At 41.5% G+C, this 18508-nt stretch overlaps 1 protein-coding gene across 1 annotated transcript in view; it reads left to right on the top strand.

The window, feature by feature from the left end:
* Positions 1-18508, top strand: part of WTIP (WT1 interacting protein) — a 129900-nt gene that overhangs the window by 65260 nt on the left and 46132 nt on the right. The window lies entirely within an intron of this gene.

Genomic DNA, 18508 nt, shown 5'->3' with positions numbered 1-18508 from the left:
GATTTTTAGCAAAAAAAAAGCATGCCTTTGCTGCTGAGAAACTCTGCTGTTTTCAATTCGTGGGACACATTGATGTATTTTAACAAGAAGGATATTCTACTTGGTCTGAAGACATCATGAGTGTTAGAAAATAGAGCCAAAACTCGTAGAAGTGGGTGCCTAAATTTAGGCAATGAGATCCATATTTAGGCACCTCAGTGGCCGGTGTTTAAGAAGTGCTAAGCACACACAGATTCCCATTGATTTCAATAGGACCTGCCAGTCATCAACTCTGACAATCAGTTCATTTTTACTGAAGTGCCTCAGTATGGATTTAAGTTTGTAATTTATGAAAATGTTAGTCTGGCTGTAAAGATTTTGTTGAGATACATATATGCAGACAGAAGGCTGAGCATCAGTGGAATATACAGCACATAAATTGTTTTTAAAAGGGATTAAATAAGGATTAGAAAAAGAGTAAAAGATCACTGGCATAGAACCAAACAACTTTCTGTTGAAAAGACGATTGTAAAGTTCACTTATGAAAGGAGAGCTGTAGGTTTGGGGCTTTTTTCTCTCTCAGGCTTTGTACAGATAGATACTCATTTTTAAAACAAATGTGTTTGGAATTTAAGGAAGCTTATAAACCACTTTGGACCATGATCAGGTTCTAAAATAAACTTGCCTAAAATTTAAGGGTAATTTGCTCTCCTGAGTCCATCCAAATGTGCCACTGACTGAGCAACAATTTTGCTGGCTCCCAAAGTGAATGAAGTACTTTAGGCAGCCTGCTAAGCAGAGGATGACAAAATACAATATCAGATAATATCTATCCACTCATCACCAAAATTAAATTTAACCTAATTACGTAGAGCAAATTACAGCTCTCTCCGCATGCAGGGCCGGCGCTTACATTTAGGCGGCCTAGGCAATCGCCTAGGGTGCCAGGATTATTGGTGGGCAGCGTTTTGCCGGAGGGGGCGGCAGGCGGCTCGGGTAGAGCTGCCGCAGTTGTGGCTGCGTACTGTCGGCTGCTTGAACGGCTCCGGTGGACTTCCCGCAGGCACAACTGCAGCAGCTCCACCAGAGCTGTGGGAGCAGCCGACTGTCCGCAGCCACGACTGCGGCAGCTCTACCGGAGCCGTGGGACCAGCACGCGGGGCGGCAAAACTGCCGTGCGCCTAGGGCGCTAAAAGCCCTAGCGCCGGTCCTGTCTGCATGGCACAACACAAATGATAAAAAAGAAGTCAGGACATACGTTGACTGTCAATGATTAGTTGCCAACTACAGAACCAATTTCTCCTCCCTTGATTTTCACACCTCAACTGCTAGAACAGGGCCTCATCCTCCCTGATTGAACTAACCTCATTATCTCTAGCTTGCTTGCTAGCATATATATACCTGCCCCTGGAAATTTCCACTACATGCATCTGACGAAGTGGGTATTCACCCACGAAAGCTCACGCTCCAAAACGTCTGTTAGTCTATAAAGTGCCACAGGATTCTCTGCTGCTTTTAAAGATTTATATGTAAGTCATTCTGTTTTTCAACAGAATGTTTAGAGGCAGGGGAAGGTATTTTATTAACAAAATATAATTCTCGGTTAGTTGTTAAAATGCAGCAGTAAACTTTCAGATTGCCCTGCCGGTGTTTGTGTGGCCTATGTTCATCTAGCTGAATGCAGCGTAGAACTTGATCTCAGAGAACCGCAAGCAGTGCTAGTGGAATTCCATGATTCACATTATGGCTTATGAGTCACTGCATATACACTAGGTAACAATGCACCATGTTGTTCTGTGAGCCTATCATTACGGTATTCTTATGCTAGAGTGCCCAAGCCCTGATCAGAAAGAAAGAATACTTTAATTTAGTTTTGTCTACCGGCTTGATTTCTGCAAGATTCACATTAAAACAAAGTTTGTTATGGATCCTTTGTTCTTTCTAACATAGTGCATTTGAATGGTAGCTGTGCTATTGCAACACAGGTCTAACTGCAGGTGAAACATGTTTAATAAAGTACATTCAGTTACTTACAGAGAGATGAGCCAAAAACAGAACCATTTCTCTGGACCCCACTTCCCTGAGCTTTGGAAGGTTTTTAAATAGGATCAAACCCAACCCAACTTGACAAGATTTTTACCTATACCAAACCACTCCTCAGCTTTATTCTTTATTTAGGGTAATGTGATTTTAGGAATTGCTTTAAAAAACAACCACCCAGCTCCCCTCAAACATTATGCGAACCAGTACTGGAAGGAGGGCTATTGGATCCAGACCTAAGGAACAAGAAACGGATGCCATACCTACAGAACGGGAGGGCTGTCTTCTGGAAAGCAGTGACTCTGAAAAGGATTTAGGCAGGCTTAGTGGACAAACAGCTGAATGTGAGCTCCCCATGCAATACTGTAGCAAAAAGGGCTAACATAATCCTTGGATGTATAAGCAGGGAAGTAGTGAGCAGGAGTGAGGAGGTGATTCTTCCTCTCTGTATGGCATTGGTGAGCCCAGTACTGGAATAGTGTGTCCAATTCTGCCATCCATGTTTTTAAAAGAATGTTGGCAGACTGGAATGGCTGGAGAAAAGAGTCACAGAAATTATTTAAGGGGTGGAGAAAATACCTTACAGTGAGAGAGCTCAATGTGGTTAGCTTAGCACAAAGAAGATTGAGTGGTGATTTCATATCTGTGTATAAGTACCTTCAGAGGGAGAAAATACTGGGTACTAAATGTTGCTTTAATCTAACAGAGAAAGGCATAACAAGAACCAATGGCTGGAAGCTGCAGAATTCAAATTAGAAATTAGGCATACATTTTTAATAGTAAGGGTGATTAACCATTGTAGCAGTGATAAATCTGGAGTCACATGGGCAAGTTCCTGCATACTTTGCTGAGTTACAAGGCCTATCTGCCTTCTCTCAATGGGTCAGTTGTATAGCTGATGGTCCTTAGTGGGGCATCAGGCAGGCTAGGCAGAGTTAATACCAACTTCTCTGGAGTGTCACCCAGAAACGCAGCGTAAGTTTGAAATACAGACAGTATAGAGCCAATATTCATAACTTTAACTACAAAATGACGCATGCAGACAGCATAATCATAACCAGCAACCTATAACCTGGTCTTAGACATCTCATTTGACACACTTTATACAAGATTTGGTGCCACTATAGGTCTCTGGTTGCAACCATGTTCTATATGGTCCCAGATTATGTCAATAACATCAAAGGCTAGCACAGAATTATTAGGTTTTAGGGCCAGATTTTAGTGAGTTTAGCACCCAGTGTGTATTGATTTTCTTTTTAAATTATGGCCCCATTAGGCTAGTGTGCTCTAGAAATATATAAGATAGATGCAAATATTAGTAAATGGACAAAGATGAAATTACTACTCATGATTAGGACTCCATGTCTGTCACGGAGGTCATGTAAGTCACAGATTCCGTGACTTCTGCAGGTACCGGTGTGGTTGCCCCAGAGCCACCTAAGCAGCATCCCCAGCAAGCAGGCTGGAGCAGCTGCGGTCCTGGCCAGTGGTCCCTGGTGAGTGGGCCAGAGCAACTCGGCCCCCGGCAGCTGGAATCACTGGCCCCAGGTGCCCCCCCAGCAGTCCCCGGCCCCATGTGCCCTCAAGCAGCAGCTCCCCCCACACACACACAGGACTCACACCCCCATTTAAACATAGGTATTTTTAGTATAAACCATGCACAGGTCACAGGCTATGAATTTCTGTTTATTGCCTGTGACCTGTCCATGATTTTTACTAAAAATACCCATGCCTAAATTGTAGCCTTACTCATGATGCCCTTGGACTTCCTGTTTAAAAAAAAAAAACACTGAAAATTGTGGCTCTTTGATACACCACAGTGTTAGGCCATTTCTAGTAGCGCTGGAGGAGGCCCCTGATAATGTCTTGATTCAGAAGGCCTGGGACATCCTCATAATAAAAAAAGCTTACAAACCTGAGCACAGAGAGGATGATAAAGCAAAAATGCCAGAGACCTGGGAAGTAGAGATCTTTTAATGTAAAATGATGACCTGTTCCTGCCTCTCTGTTAGTAATACTTGGAATCAGTGGACTTAATGAATGTTAAACCCTAGCTCTGTGGCAGTTGAGGACTTCCAGTATCTCAGTGTCAGGCTCCTTTGGATGGTTTTTACCTTTGTGCGCCATTGCTCCGTTTTTGAATGGTGCAGACTGTCAGCTTCTTTTATAACAGGACCTGCCTCTGAGAGATGCTCAGATTTCTATACATCAGGTAACCCCCTTCTGGTAATGTGAAAACCAAAGCTCTCTGGTTTCCATGGAGTATGACGGCATGATGTAACCCTTCCTACGGAATCGCTCCGAGAAAACAATTTCAGCTTGTCAAGATTTTTTTTGTAAAATGTTGGGCCAAAAATCTTCTCTCAGCTGTTATGGTGCTGAAACCTTATTTTGGCCTTAATTCAGTAGAACACTTAAACACATGAGTAACCTAAAGCATTTATCCACATGCTTAAGTGCTTTGCTGAATCAAGTAGGCTTGGAAGGATTAGTTGTTTTTTTATTGTTAAATGTTGGGAAACTTTGGTTTCACAGTGCATACACAAACCATCCTCCCACCCACCCCTCGTCCCCCGTAGATAGAAAAACTGAACATTTAAATCGAGAGAAATCTAAAAAACTGCTTAAAAATAAACATTAATATCTGTCAACATTATTTGTTTTTAAAAAATCAGCATCTGCCAACCCTATCCTCAAGCTGCAGAGATGAGAATTTACCCTGCAGCATACACTGCTCTCGCGCTCTCTTTAGAATTAAGCATTCGTATGGCCAGGAACATTTGCAGGACACACGAGATCAGTTTCTCCCTGAAATGCTCAGCATCTAATCCCAGTTGATGGTATTTCAGAACAAGGGAGCCCTCTTGAAAGTGTAGTGTCCTTGCACTGATGTACTCTTAAGTGTGGGTGATGGGATGCAGACATTTATGGATTGTCTTTGCTAGTGACTCATTACAGAAAGTAACAATGCCTTTAGTTACTGTTACAGGTCACCAGGTTTCAGCAGGCAAGGCACTCAAACCCTAATGTCAGCAGTACCATGCGGAAATGTTAAGCTATTTTAGTGATGTTTTAGTCCAATATTAATGGAAATGCTCCTGTTGTAAGAGCTATAGGAAAAGACTCTTTATAGTGAAGGATATCAATTTTATATTTATATTAGTTTCAGATAATAATGGTAAATTTGCAGAAAACGAGCTCCAAAGAACTAAGTTTAAATTCCATAAATGTCACCACTGACACTTTCTCCTCATTCACATAGAGGCAAATGTTTGAACGTTCCGTTTAGCTTTAATCTCTCCTTCAGTGGGTGATTTTAAAAGGCCCAGGAAATCATAACAAGATCAATCAGAAGCCTACAGCAAACGGTATAATCCCAAAGGTGTGCAGTGTTTCTTTCCTAGCTGCTGTTGATCACACTGGAGCATTCACTTGGGTTTTTATACATCAGTTTAATATAAAAGTGACAACTTGGAAGATCTCACAATTCCAGCTGATGACTGACAGTGCTGGCTGTTTCCAGCCTTTTGAAAGCTCATTGCTGGAACCATGTATAAACACACAAGGTTGTATTGTGAGATTATAGGGGAGCGTGGCAGCACACAGCCTTGGCAGCAGCTCCAAGAGGCATGGTATGGGTCTGCACGCAACAGTGGTCACTGCCACCCTCATAGCGTAGTCTCCATTCCTGAAGTAGTATGTGTCCTCCAGCCAGTATAAAAATTGAGTGAGGTTTTGACTTTAGATTGCAAACTTTTTGGGGTTGGGATCATGTCCACATTTATGTTTTATATAGGGCCTAATATAATGGGGCTGAGTCCTGACCTGAGACCCTTTGGGTGCTCCTGTAATATAAATGGGTAGTAAAATAATTACAGCCATCCACCTGCTTATCATGCCTGCCTAGGGGAGTCTATCAAAGGCTAGAGTGATTGAAAAAGTTCTTCTGCATATTAAGTAACTGGGAATGAACCTTGGTTTACTTTTTGCCAGTAGTAATATCCATAATATCTTTACCTTCATGGCATGTTTCTGTGAGCTCGGATGATCTTTAAAATTCTTGAATTCCCAGCAGCATTTCACGTTCTTCTTTTCTCACAGCGCATTTGTAAGTACAGCATGAATCGCACAGCACCTAAATTGCGTCTTGCCAGTATGTGCTGTTTAAAGCGTTGAATTCAGTTCCCTACCAATGTTTGTGATGTTTATGTTGAATAAAACATAATTCAATGTTAGACCTGTTTAGGGTATGAGTTGTGGACACATAGTAAACCTATAATGACTAGGTCAGTAATCAGAGTTTATGGTATAAAAAATCTAAGCATTGGCTTTTAACTGCTTAGCAGCCAGAGGTTGACTTGGGTAATTCAGGTGTAGCTGTGAGTAACGTGTTTACTACAAGCTGGACTGTTCTAGGCATTAATACCACTCTTAGGGATAAACTGTTGAGGTGTTGAAAGGGTTTCTAGCTCCGTTGCTCCTTTTTAGAGTGAAAGGCTCTTTGCTTTCTATATATTTCATTCCCGTAGTTTCAAACCAGATCAGATCAGACCTTTGAGCTAACCAGTCTGAGATCCTGCCTGTGGCAGCAGCTGATACCTGATGCTTAGAGAAAGGCAAGCACCAATGATTCAGTGCTGCATATGTAGGAACATTCCTTCCTGACCTCCATGGCCTGAAATATGAAATCTGGAGGCACAACTTGCATAACTACAAATGTTATTCATCTAATACTCAGACTCCACATTCAGATTTTATCCATGGCCATCTAGATGCATTGAGGCTTCCTAGCCATGCGCTGAAACCCCAGTGTGTCTTGACACATCCTGGAAATGTGATAGGTGTAAGGCAGATGATTGATGTGGGACTCAATGGGAAGCTAAATATTTTGGAAGGGAGTGAGTTCAGCTAAGAAGAATCACTGTAACCTCTTAGCAATAGAATAGGTCCAGTTCAATACGCAACTCAACACTTGTCTTGTCTGCACTTGGAGGGGATGGGACAAGTAGTTGGCAGAGTTCAGAAAAATATAATACATTTTAGACCTGCTCTTGATTGCACCTTGGTGGGTAGCCTGGAAAAAGGAAATGAAGGTGAGAATTAGCTTTGGCTGTATTAGACGCTCAATCAGCCAGTCACTCAGATTTGTCTTTCTGAGGCTTTGTAAATCTTTATAGAACAGAACATACAGATACTATAGTAATGCTAACAGCTCAGTGCAGGTAATTTACGTTAGCTTATTTTATGGTTCTAAACATGAATTATTATCAGCAAAGGAACAGAAGCCTCTCTCCAGTAATAAAAAGCCCAGTTGAGCACCTCCTATATGGTGCTGGGTACCTTAATCTCCCATTGACTTCAAAATGTTTCCTTGGTCTATGACCCATTGCTAATCTGATATTATTTCTGGCTTTAGGAAAAGTGAGAATATTGCAACGCATAGGTAGATTTGAGAGGGCAGAAATGTTAAGTGTTTCAGATGATCAACACTGGCACAGATTCTTGTAAAATCTCCTGCACCCCAGCACAGTTTGCAGTCTTGCTTTCTAAGACCTTGTACCACCTCTCTGTTTTCTTAGCTGTGCCCTGACCTAGCAAACAGCTTATGCACGTGCTTGATTTTAAGTGACCTGGCTTTTTGGTCATGCCCCTTCCACCTCCCAGGGACAAGCATCACTAGCCAGTATGTTTTTAAAGGTCTTCATACATGTTTAAAAACATGTGAGTTAACGTATTAATTAGCATGTTTTTACACATGACCAAATTTCCTACTATAGGCAAGGCCCTTGTCTTCAGTGGAGTACCTCAGGTGCTTAAAGTTAAGCATGTGGTTAAGCTCTTCTTTGCTGGATAGACACCTTAATGCATGGCATTTCCTGTCTCCAGTGGCTATATTAACAACCAGTGTTCATAGAAATGAAGAGAGTCCCAGTAAGAGGTTCTCTAAGTAGCCAGACTACTGGAAAGGGGAAAAGCAAAGCACCTCCAGTTCCTTTTTTTCATTATTAGAAGTGAGTGATGACTAGTTGGCGGGTGGTACACCCTCTGTCTCCTTGTTTCTGTGAAAGATATTAATTGTGCTCTGCTATTAATTATTCCAGCATTAAATGCCTAGGTTTTGATGGTTATTTTAATGGGTGGGGGGTCCTTAGCAGCTAATGATGGAAACTTTTTTCTTGTTACATTGACATACATATATTTGTATTTCTCTCTCAGTATTTTTTGTATTCCTAATGTGGAACTGATTGCCTCAAGGACATATAGTAAAAACAAACATGCCATAATTAGCAGGATTTCTGCCTCTGCTTTTTATTTGTAAGAATTATGGTAAATGCCATGGAGAATGTAATCATTTTCCTTGCAGAATTTGTATTTGGAATCCCACCTCTTGTTAACTGGGGTAGGAAACTCTGCTGAAACCTTCTTGTCCTATAAGCATCAGATCTGCCTAGTAGCTGCTGGTGTATGTGCTGCCTTTGCTTCTCTGAGTTTGAATCCCACTTCTCTCATGACTCATTTTTTTTCCTTTTCTTTCTTTTCTGAATATTTTTCTTGGAACTAAGTAGGAATACATACCTCAGTTTCTCCAAGGGAAAACATTTCCCTATGCCGCAGTCAGAGAGACAATCCACTTCTCAAAGTGGAAGAGGTGCAGATAAGCCAGATGAGAATGGAAGCAAGTCAGTTGGCATTAGCAATACAATCAGGATAAGTCAGGAAGAGAGAAACACTAACAGAGGGGAAGGATCAGCCTCAGGAAATTGTTTTTTTTACTTCATGTAATTTTTATTCTAAATCTGTACTATTTTCTATCCCTATGTGTTCCAAAAAATGTCTCAGGCAAGGGTTTCCAAATGTCCTTGAGCCCCTCCTCCTTTGAGGAGTAAGCATTAGCTTGGGTGTAAAATAGCCACGCTCCAGAAGGTCATGGCTTTCTGAAGCCACTCCTAATTAAGACATCCTGACTCCCAGTGAATCATCCCTGTCCCCCCACGTACCAGTTCATCAATTCTGTCTGCTCAGATAAAATCAGTTCAATCTCCCCAGTAAATCAGTGCTTCCTCCTGACACTAATTAATCATTTCTGTCCTCATCCCCACCCTGGTAAGCTCAGTTCTTACACACATTCCAGTTCATACATGTGGGGTTTTTCCTTAAATGCATGAATTTTCGGCACCCCAGCCCCCGTTCCCCACCACATTGCATGAATTCTGGCCTCACCTCTGTCCCGCCATCTGGATGTATGGACATCTTCCCTATATAATTTCTGCTCTGCGGTGTTCCAAAGATTTGTTCATGGCCCGCTTCTTTTCTTTATATACCTTCCACCTTAGATACATAACTTCCGTGAAGAGGACACCAACTTGGTCTCCCTTGATTTGCTCTCTGATCCCTCTCCTCTGCCTAATTTGTCTCTGGCTGGTACTTACTCTGCTACAGAATAGTTCAAAGAGTTTGGTCCTGTTCTGTTTAGAAATTCTTCTTTGTTCCTCATTGCAAATGTACACTAGAACGTACCTGAACTTGGACCTTAATTTAGCTGCCTCATCAGTCATTCTGCTTACCCCATTGCCTATGCAGAATTGCTAGAATTTGTCCTCACTTTGACCCTGTCATTGTTCGAATTCTTACTATGCCCTAATTATTTCCCTTTTTTGACTACTGTAATTGCCAGTTTTGTGTCTTTTCTGAATCCCTACTCTCTAACTTTAAGGGTTCCAGAATACTGCAGCATGACTTAGCCTTGCCCAAGGAAGCAAGATCATGTCACCATCCAGCTTTGGTACCTGAAGGGTCTTCTACCCATTAACTAGGCTGCCCTCGTTTTCCAAACTTGTTCAACTCAACCCTTTGCTGATCTTTCCCCACTTACTCTGGCTCCTGATCTCTGTTTACTTTCTGTCCCCAGCCTTGACTTCTCCTCTGTCCCTTCCCACAACCATTCATGGCTGGAGTTGCTCTTTTGCTTATGCTGCCCTCTCTACAGTAACTGGACTTCTCTACCCCACCCTCTCTGGAGCCTTATGTCACCTGCAGTCTCAATCCCACTTCACTCAGGATTGATACTCGCTGTAAGGTATTTTGTGCAGCTCTGCCTGTAGAGTACTATAAAGTTAAACTCTGTTGTACAATCTGTTCTCCTTTTCCAGATATGCCCCCCTAAAAGAGAGAGTTTTATATTGCCCTGCCCATCTCATCAGTGTCTCTTGCAACTGCTTGTGTTACTACCTGTCCTGTCCCCTTCATACCTGTCTAATACTGCCTTCATGCTGCTTTTCCTTTACAAAGTTTACTGCAAGGGAGAGGTGCCTTGCTGGTCCTGAAAACCTGCTCAGACCCTCTACTGGAAAGTAGGACTGTTTTTACTGTGTAAATTTATAAATGTAAAGAACTTTACAATCAAAGGTCACTCCATTTCCCTGACCTGTTTACTCCAGGTAACATTCCCCACGAAAGTATTTTTTTGTTTTTCACTTTCATTGAGAATTTTTTTTCAAGGAGACTGTCACCTGATGTAAGGGAGAAAGGTGGTGGAAAAACTGAGTGATCTTCAGTTTGCAAAGTTCCTTACATTTATAAAATTAAATCATGAAAGCAGGTCTGTTGTTAGTTGTCCCTGAACATATCATGAAAATGAAAGCCATCCAGCTTTTTGTCATACAGGCCTATTTTCTTTCTGGTGGAGGGTATTAGCAAATTCTCAGGAAATTCTTAACCCTAGAATTGATGGGCTTCTGATTTAAGAAGGGTTAAAGCACAGGATTGTGGGTTTTATTCCTAGCTCTGCTACAAACTTCCTGTGTAATCTTGAACAAATCACTTAAACTCTATGCCTCAGTTTTGCCCATATGGAAATAATAATTCTTACCTACCACATATGGTTGATGTTAGGCTAATTGGAGATTCTGAGATGGAAGAACTAAAGAAGTGCAAAGTCTTGTAAATCATTATTAGTAATAATAATTGTATTCTAGATGTATGTATTTTATCTGGAGGGAGCATTCATAGTCTCTGTCAGACAGACCCTACAGCTGCTGCAGTATGCCACTGAAAATAATTGCTTGCTCAAATAAGGAACATTTACCGTTTATAAAAGACTATCTTGAAGATTATATGTCATTAAACAAGAAGAGTAATGTAAGGTTTTCAAAAGACTATTTTCCCAGCACCATTCCCCAGAGATCCTAGAGCCTGAGCCACATGAATAACTTTCTCATTCTTGTGTCCATGCTGAAGGTTGTGTTTTTAATTTAAGTATCCACGGAATGCTGTCTCCAATGTCCATAGGACTCTCTAAATCGGATGTGAGACACAAACGCACCCGAGCAGCTTATCAGAGAAACGGGGTTGGCGTGAGGCCTACATAAACAGCTATAAATTCTTTCTCATTTAAATGAAAGGACCCTGGAGGATTGGCCAATTATAACTACAGTGGGCTGTCCTTGAGCACCAATGAAAGTGCTTCAGTTGACCCCTGGTATTTAACATGCGTTGAATGTTTTGTTTACTTCTAAACTTAGTGTTATAAAATTACCAGGATACAGCTTGGTTTGGGGAATACTGACTTCTGTGTAGGTCACTTTCCAGAGATATTTGCCAATGATCAGAACTGTTTCCCATCATTCACTTCTTAGAGAGTTTTTAGCAAGGCTGTTGCTCAGGTAAGAGAGAAATCGTCTGCCTCCTTCCTCCCACACACACTCCCAGAAATCAATGGCACAGGAAGAAAGTTGGTAAATTTGATTTTAGCCCCACGTCCCCTTCTCTCCCCAAAAAAAAACCCAGCCCCTTTTTTTCCTACAAGTAACTATCTCATTTCCTGAAAATCCTGCCTCTGACCAGAGCTTCCACTAAGGCCTTTTAGAGTTACCTTGACTTAGAATCAAATACTGGTTCAATTGCAATCAGTGGCAAAACTCTACTTGACTTTACTGGGAACAGGATTGGGCTCTTGGCTTCTCACATGCTCAGTAGAGGTCTGATCCAGCTCCCACTGACTTCAGTGAAGCATGAACAGGCTCTGAAAGAGCACAGTCAGAACTGAAGTTATATGATCAGGTTCTGTCCAGAGAGGCCTATTCCACTCAGCTGTATGAGAGGATGAGGAGTTCTGAAGTAAAAATATTTTATTTTGACCTTGAACACTATGCTAATACTGGTAAGAAAATTCCTGTCGGGTGCTACTGAGTTAAGTAACTCCCCTGGTCTTGCTAGGGTGAACCTTGTACATAGATGCATTGGAAAGGTTGCATCATGTTGGCTTGATGCAGATTGGAATTTTAAATCTTCATGCCCCAAGCACAATCCCACTGTGCTCAATTAAGTACATTAAATAAAATTTAAAAACAAACCTCCAGAAAACCTCCCAACCTCATCCCAGCTTTTATTAGAGACTCCTCCATGGCCAATGTCCAGACCTCATTCAGTACCACTCAGTTTATACATTACTGAGTCCATTTGGCAGTCAGCAAAAACCCCGTGTCTTACTTAACTAAGCCAATGTGCTTTGGCAGCTGACACAGATAATGTGATCTGCACTGGAATATCTGTGCACGTCTAAAAATTAGTGTTCTTTTGTGTGTGATGAAAGCATTCTAACACACTGGAGCTGATCTCTAATACGTGAACTTTATAGGCTGTATCCTAAAGCTGTCATCTTGATGTTGGGATGTGCTAGCTCACAAGATTATTTAAAATTTAAATAAATTAGAAGAAAGAGAATGATTTTTTTAAAGGTCGGGGGGAGGATGTTAGAATATAAAATGCAGTAATTCTGGACTAATCCTGCATTCCTGGCATACCCCAAACTCCAGCTGATCTCAAGAAGAACTTTGAATGCAGAAACTGCACAATCAGAAATTCAGCAACTGATTGACACACAGATCTGCTTTCTTTGTGCACAAACATTTCATACACTTTATACACAAAGTAGAGGCCTCCATCCTGCGGGCATAACTCAGATGTAAATTATCACCAGCTTCCCTGGGAGTCACGGGTATTTAATTTCAAACTTTCAGCCACTAACCTACTGATGCATTAATAATCAAATGATTCTATTACTAACTAAAACAGTGAAACGTGACTGCGTTGACATCACATCCTTGTTTCACAAAGAGCAGAATGAGGTGTGGTATCTTTAATGCTGTAGGGCTCAATCCTGCAAGGTGCTGAGCACATCCCGAGAGATGCTGAGAGCCCTCAGCATCATGGGTCAGTGATGGCAGTAGGTCAAAGACAGTAACTGCTACTACTGCTGCTCTAACTAAAAGTCTTCCAATTACTTTTTAAAAAGAAAAGCCCTGAAGTTGTGAGATATAGGCCCTGATCCAAAGGCGAAGGGAATCTTGCCACTGGCTTCAGTGGAGTTTGGACAGGCTCATGCTGATAACGGCATCGTTTTACAACGGCCTTTAAAAGGCTTCTTTTCATCGGAGGAAAACTGTGCTATGATTGAAATGACGTCTCGCAGAAAGTTGTAACTTTCTGAACTCAGGGAAAGGCAGAAGTGTCAAGAATACAAGGCACCAGGAGGCTTTAAAGATGTACAGTGAGAATGTCATGGAGCTATGCCGCTATGCAGCAGCTGAGGATCTGGCCCAATACGTTTTATGTCCCTATTAAGTTAAATAATAATAATAAATTGGAGATAGGTATATCTCCTAGAACTGGAAGGGACCTTGAAAGGTCATTGAGTCCAGCCCCCTGCCTTCACTAGCAGGACCAAGTACTGATTTTTGCCCCAGATCCCTAAGTGGCCCCCTCAAGGATTGAACTCACAAACCTGGTTTTAGCAGGCCAATGCTCAAAGTTCTACTTTTATGTGACAAGCCTCTTCCAACCTGGTTACTCCGAAAATTATTTCCTCTCCTGCTACTCTGACCATGTCACCTCCCACCCCCTCCTTCATTCCTCCATGGTTTCCCTCAGTCTTTGCACATCAAATTCATACTCCTCTCCTTTAAGGCGCTACATAGTCTCCTCCTCACCTACATCTCAGGTGTTGTTTCTTCCTCCTCACCCACTCACACTGTACACGCTTCACCATCCTCTCAGGTTACTGCTCCTTTTGTTTGTTTCATGCACTTCGGTTTGTACCTTAAATCCTGTGCTTGGAACAGTCTCCCAGTTCCGTCCTTTTCTCCTTCAAACTCACTTCTTTCACTTTTCTTCCTTCTTTTCCTCACCAGTAAATTTTCATCACTCTCCCTTCCCTGGCCTATAGTGCCAGGGTTCATCTCCTGTTTTACTTATCCATCTTAAACTGTAAAGTCTTAAGGGTACAGACTTTCTTTATCAGGCATCATGGAAACTTAGGGCGCAATAAATTATTATGAATGATAATACATGAGTGTGATTATGAGTTCAAGTGGGTAATAAACCGTGAGAGCAGGTGAAAGGAACAAAGAACCTGTTTTCAGATGTCTCCAGGAGGAAGAAATAAAATCACCAGCTAGGCTGTTGGCTTCTAAAGTCTTCACTAACTCAAGTGTTGTGTGACTCAAACTTGTCCTGCACATATGTAGAATAAAGCCAACAGCAAAATGCCCGTTAGACATTTTAATTCTGCATATACGGCGGAGAGCAAAAAGCATCTAAAGGGAGCACTCTTGCAAAAATAGGAATGGATTTGCAGTTCATTATTGTTAATAATTGATAGCTATGTCTAAATTATAATCGATAAATTTTAACGCAGAAGTGTGTCCTCATTTTTAGTACCAGATTGGATATGGTAATGTGACTATGACCATTTAATTCATTGTGCTCACTAGGTATTCTGTACTGTAGCTCTTCCAGCTGAGTTCCCTGAGAAATTCCTGCCTGGAAATAGCCCAAATAATTTCTTTGAGAAAGTCAATGGGTTATTGACCTTAAGATCTGCAGTAATGTAAAATCAAACCTATGGAAACAATTTGCTGGATCAGTATTACCGGCGCAGCAGTCTTCTGAGAAGAAAAAAGGAAAGTAGCTTAAAGAATACATAGCCAACAGGGACTCAGTTTGCTGTTTCAGTGAGTTATTTAATGAAGGGGAATTTGCAACTTTTTGGAGGGGGGGGGGGGGATCATCTAGTTAAACTCCCAAGAAGGTGTGTGGATTAGAGCCAGATATCATATTTTCTAAGCCTTGCTTTCAAAAGAGTCAAAAAAACATTTTTTATTACCCCTGGGTTAATACTAGTAGCAAATCATCTGCTGGCTTTACAAATGTTCTTCTTTCAGGCAGTGTGGCTCAAAGGGGACTTGAACTTGGTGGGAAAAGCGTCAGGAATCTTATTTTACTTATATTTATTTGGATTTTTTTTGAGGGGGGGGCTATTAAAACACAGCAATAGCATATTCACACCAGCAGCTTATAATATTAAAACACGATAGCATATTTTTAAGAGCAGTTTGGTATATAAAGAACTCTTACTGACATCTTCCACTGGACTAACCTTAGGTGTTTGGTGATTGTATATGTACTATCTGCTGTATAAAGGTAGAAGATACTTCAGTATTAGTAGAATTTACAAAGTTGATTCCGTACATTTTTTTGATGATTGACCCCATGGTTTTATAACAACCATTAAGCCTGCTGTTTGTGGGCTACTGTAGTTTTGTAAATACACCTCTATCCCGATATAACGCTGTCCTTGGGAGCCAAAATATCTTACCACGTTATAGGTGAAACCGCGTTATACTGAACTTGCTTTGATCCTCCAGAGTGCGCAACCCTGCCCGCCCAGAGCGCTGCTTTACTGCATTATATCCAAATTCGTATTATATAGGGTCGCGTTATATCGGGGTAGAGGTGTATCTGCATTTTGGTTTGGGCTAGTGAATAGGATATGAGAATATGGAAAACTGGAAAAATCAAAAGAGGGAGTGGCCAAGCTAGACAGAGAGGCTGAAAGACATCCAGAGGTTTTCATTGTCTTAGTCACCCATGACTGGTTATAGCTAGTGGTGGGCTGATGGCTCATGCTGGGTAGGAAAGAGAGGAAGGAAGTGGATTTAGTGGAAAATTGATTGCATCTACTTGGGTTCTTTCCAGCTGAATCCTGAGTTAAGTACATTCATCCTGAACTAATCGTTAGGGAGAGTTGGCTGAAACCTCACATACTTCTTAAAGAAAAGAATATTATTAAAGAAACAATATCCTTATTGTACTTGAGTGCCAAAAGAAGTGAGCATACTATCAGAGTCTTACCTATGCAGCTCTTTATTCTATGTCTTGAAAGTTGAATGTATTTTAGTTTTAACATAACCTCAGACTATCGTCCAGAAAGGTGAAGACTGGATCTTTTTTTTTTTTTTTTCACAGAAACTTGACCATGGTTTAGAGGACAGTTTTCTGATTTAAAACAAACGTTGGGTGACCTGACAAACTTCAACTCTCTTTTCCTTGCTCGTAAAGTATGTTTATTTAAGATAGTTGTCAGTCATTTTTGACCCAACAAAACACACAAAAAAGGTGATCAGATAGATATCAAAGATCATAGGCCAGATTCTGCTCTCATTTACATTAGTATAAATCTGGAATAACATCACTGGCTTCAAGAGAGTTACTCCAACTTTACACTAGTGTAGATAAAAGAAGAGTTTGTTCTGTTGTTGCTGAGCTCGCAGACTGCGGTCTGTTTCCTAAAATTTAGTAATAAATAATTGACTTAGTAGTAAATATTCTGTAACTAAGAATATGTGTTTCTGAAAGCTTGTACATTGTTTTACTGTTCCACTGTTTGTCATGATACTATTTCAAAAGTTTATCAGGGTGTTGAAGCTTTCCTAAGCTTCCTTAACCATTTCGGTTTCAGATGGGTCTGAATGAGAATGCTCTTCGTTAACAAACCACTCTATCAATAATCTCAAAGGCTCTTTTGTGCTCAGCTATTGCTGTGGTGTCCCCTCTTCCTCTATTTCACTCTCCCATGTCACCGTGGTATACAGATGGTTCCTGACAGATGAAGGGAGTGGGAAGGTGGCTGGGAGGCTGCTGGGGGAAGTTACAGTCTGAATCTAACTGATTGCAAGATAAAGAATTTTTGGAGGACTGAGTATATAAGAAGCAAAGAAAATTGCTTTGCCTTTACTATGAGAATCAAAGCAATTGGCCTGAGTGACAAAGTGTCTGGTGAATCTGGGAAGCCTCTATTCAAATTCAGGGTTGAGTATTTCACTCTATTAAGAACTTTCTATCTGCTTTGTTAAGACCTCTTAAACTTGGACAGGATTGCCACCCTCCGTGCTGGCAGAACTTTGCCTATGGGAATGGACAAATGCAGAGCTTCAAACAGTGTCACGCGCTGAAGTGTGTGGGGTGCTTGAGTCTAGCTCGCAGCTGTAGTCCCAAGTCAATGGCTGGCAAAGTGCAGCAAGGTGTCATTAGGTCTGTTGTTGCTGGAGATTGTCAATACCTCCTTTCAGGATAGGAAAGGGTTTACATCAGTTAATGAAATAATGGCTGGGGTATTGCTTGAGAATCTCAGCCATCATTGTCTTGTTTCTGATGTTCCATTTTGTGGAAATGAGAATTGAAAGAATTGAGTATTGAGACAGTGACAGAACTTCTGGCCATACCTGGGATCTTGAGATGCGGTTGACCTCTTCCTATTTGGTTTTACACACAGTACAGTCTTTACACAAAGACTGTACTGGGTGTGTTGGCTGATGATCTCTTTCTGGATATGACTCAAATAAAGTGTTCATACTGATTCGTTTAGATTTGTCAGCAGCAGCTTTTGATGCCATTGACGGTGAGGAGTTGACGCACGTAAGTTTGCTGGCAGGAAGAAAGCAAGCTTTTTCTTGTGCAGATCTGTTCTTGTCTCAGAGGACTCAGAGGGTAGTTTTGGGCAATTGCCTTCAGAAATCTCTGTTGCAGCTTGCCACAAGATTTGGTCATGTCCACCCTGTGTGCACAGCATGTATATAAAATCTTAGCAGAGAGTGAAGTGGTCTGGGGTGCAGAGCCTTCAGAGTACAGAGTATGCAGGGGACACTCTGCTCCTTGTCTTTATTTCGTCAGATCTGCTGTCGATCAGATTTGTCATTGTCTAGACAAGAGGCCAGTTGCGCTGGGAGCTAGCTAGTTTGAGGCTCAATTTAAGTGACAGAGAGGTGATGTTAATAATTTGGGGGAAGGAACTGGAGGCCATGCGGGAGCCACCTTGGCTGAGAGAGTTTGCAACATGGGGCTGTGTTGGCTCCTGAGCGGCTTCTGGCTATTCAAATAGCAAGCAGAGACCAAGAGTGCTTGACTAGAAGGTTGCAACCTTTTCCTTTGGATAGAGACCTACTGCAATAGTCACATTGAGGGTGGATTATAGCAGTAAACTGTATATGAAGGCCACTTGGAAACTTCAGCTAGTGCTGAATTAGCAGTATTCCCCACAGGGAGCACATACATGGAGTGTAAAAGCTTTGGGGCAGAGGCTATTTTTCAGGGTCTGTCTGCACAGCATTTAGCAAGACTCCTGACTGAGGCTCCAAGGTTCTATTGCAATACA

Source organism: Chelonoidis abingdonii, chromosome 19, assembly GCF_003597395.2.
Source record: "Chelonoidis abingdonii isolate Lonesome George chromosome 19, CheloAbing_2.0, whole genome shotgun sequence".
NCBI classification, from domain to species: Eukaryota; Metazoa; Chordata; order Testudines; family Testudinidae; genus Chelonoidis; species Chelonoidis abingdonii.
Note: the sequence above shows the minus strand (reverse complement) of the source record. Positions and strands in the feature narration are given on the sequence as shown.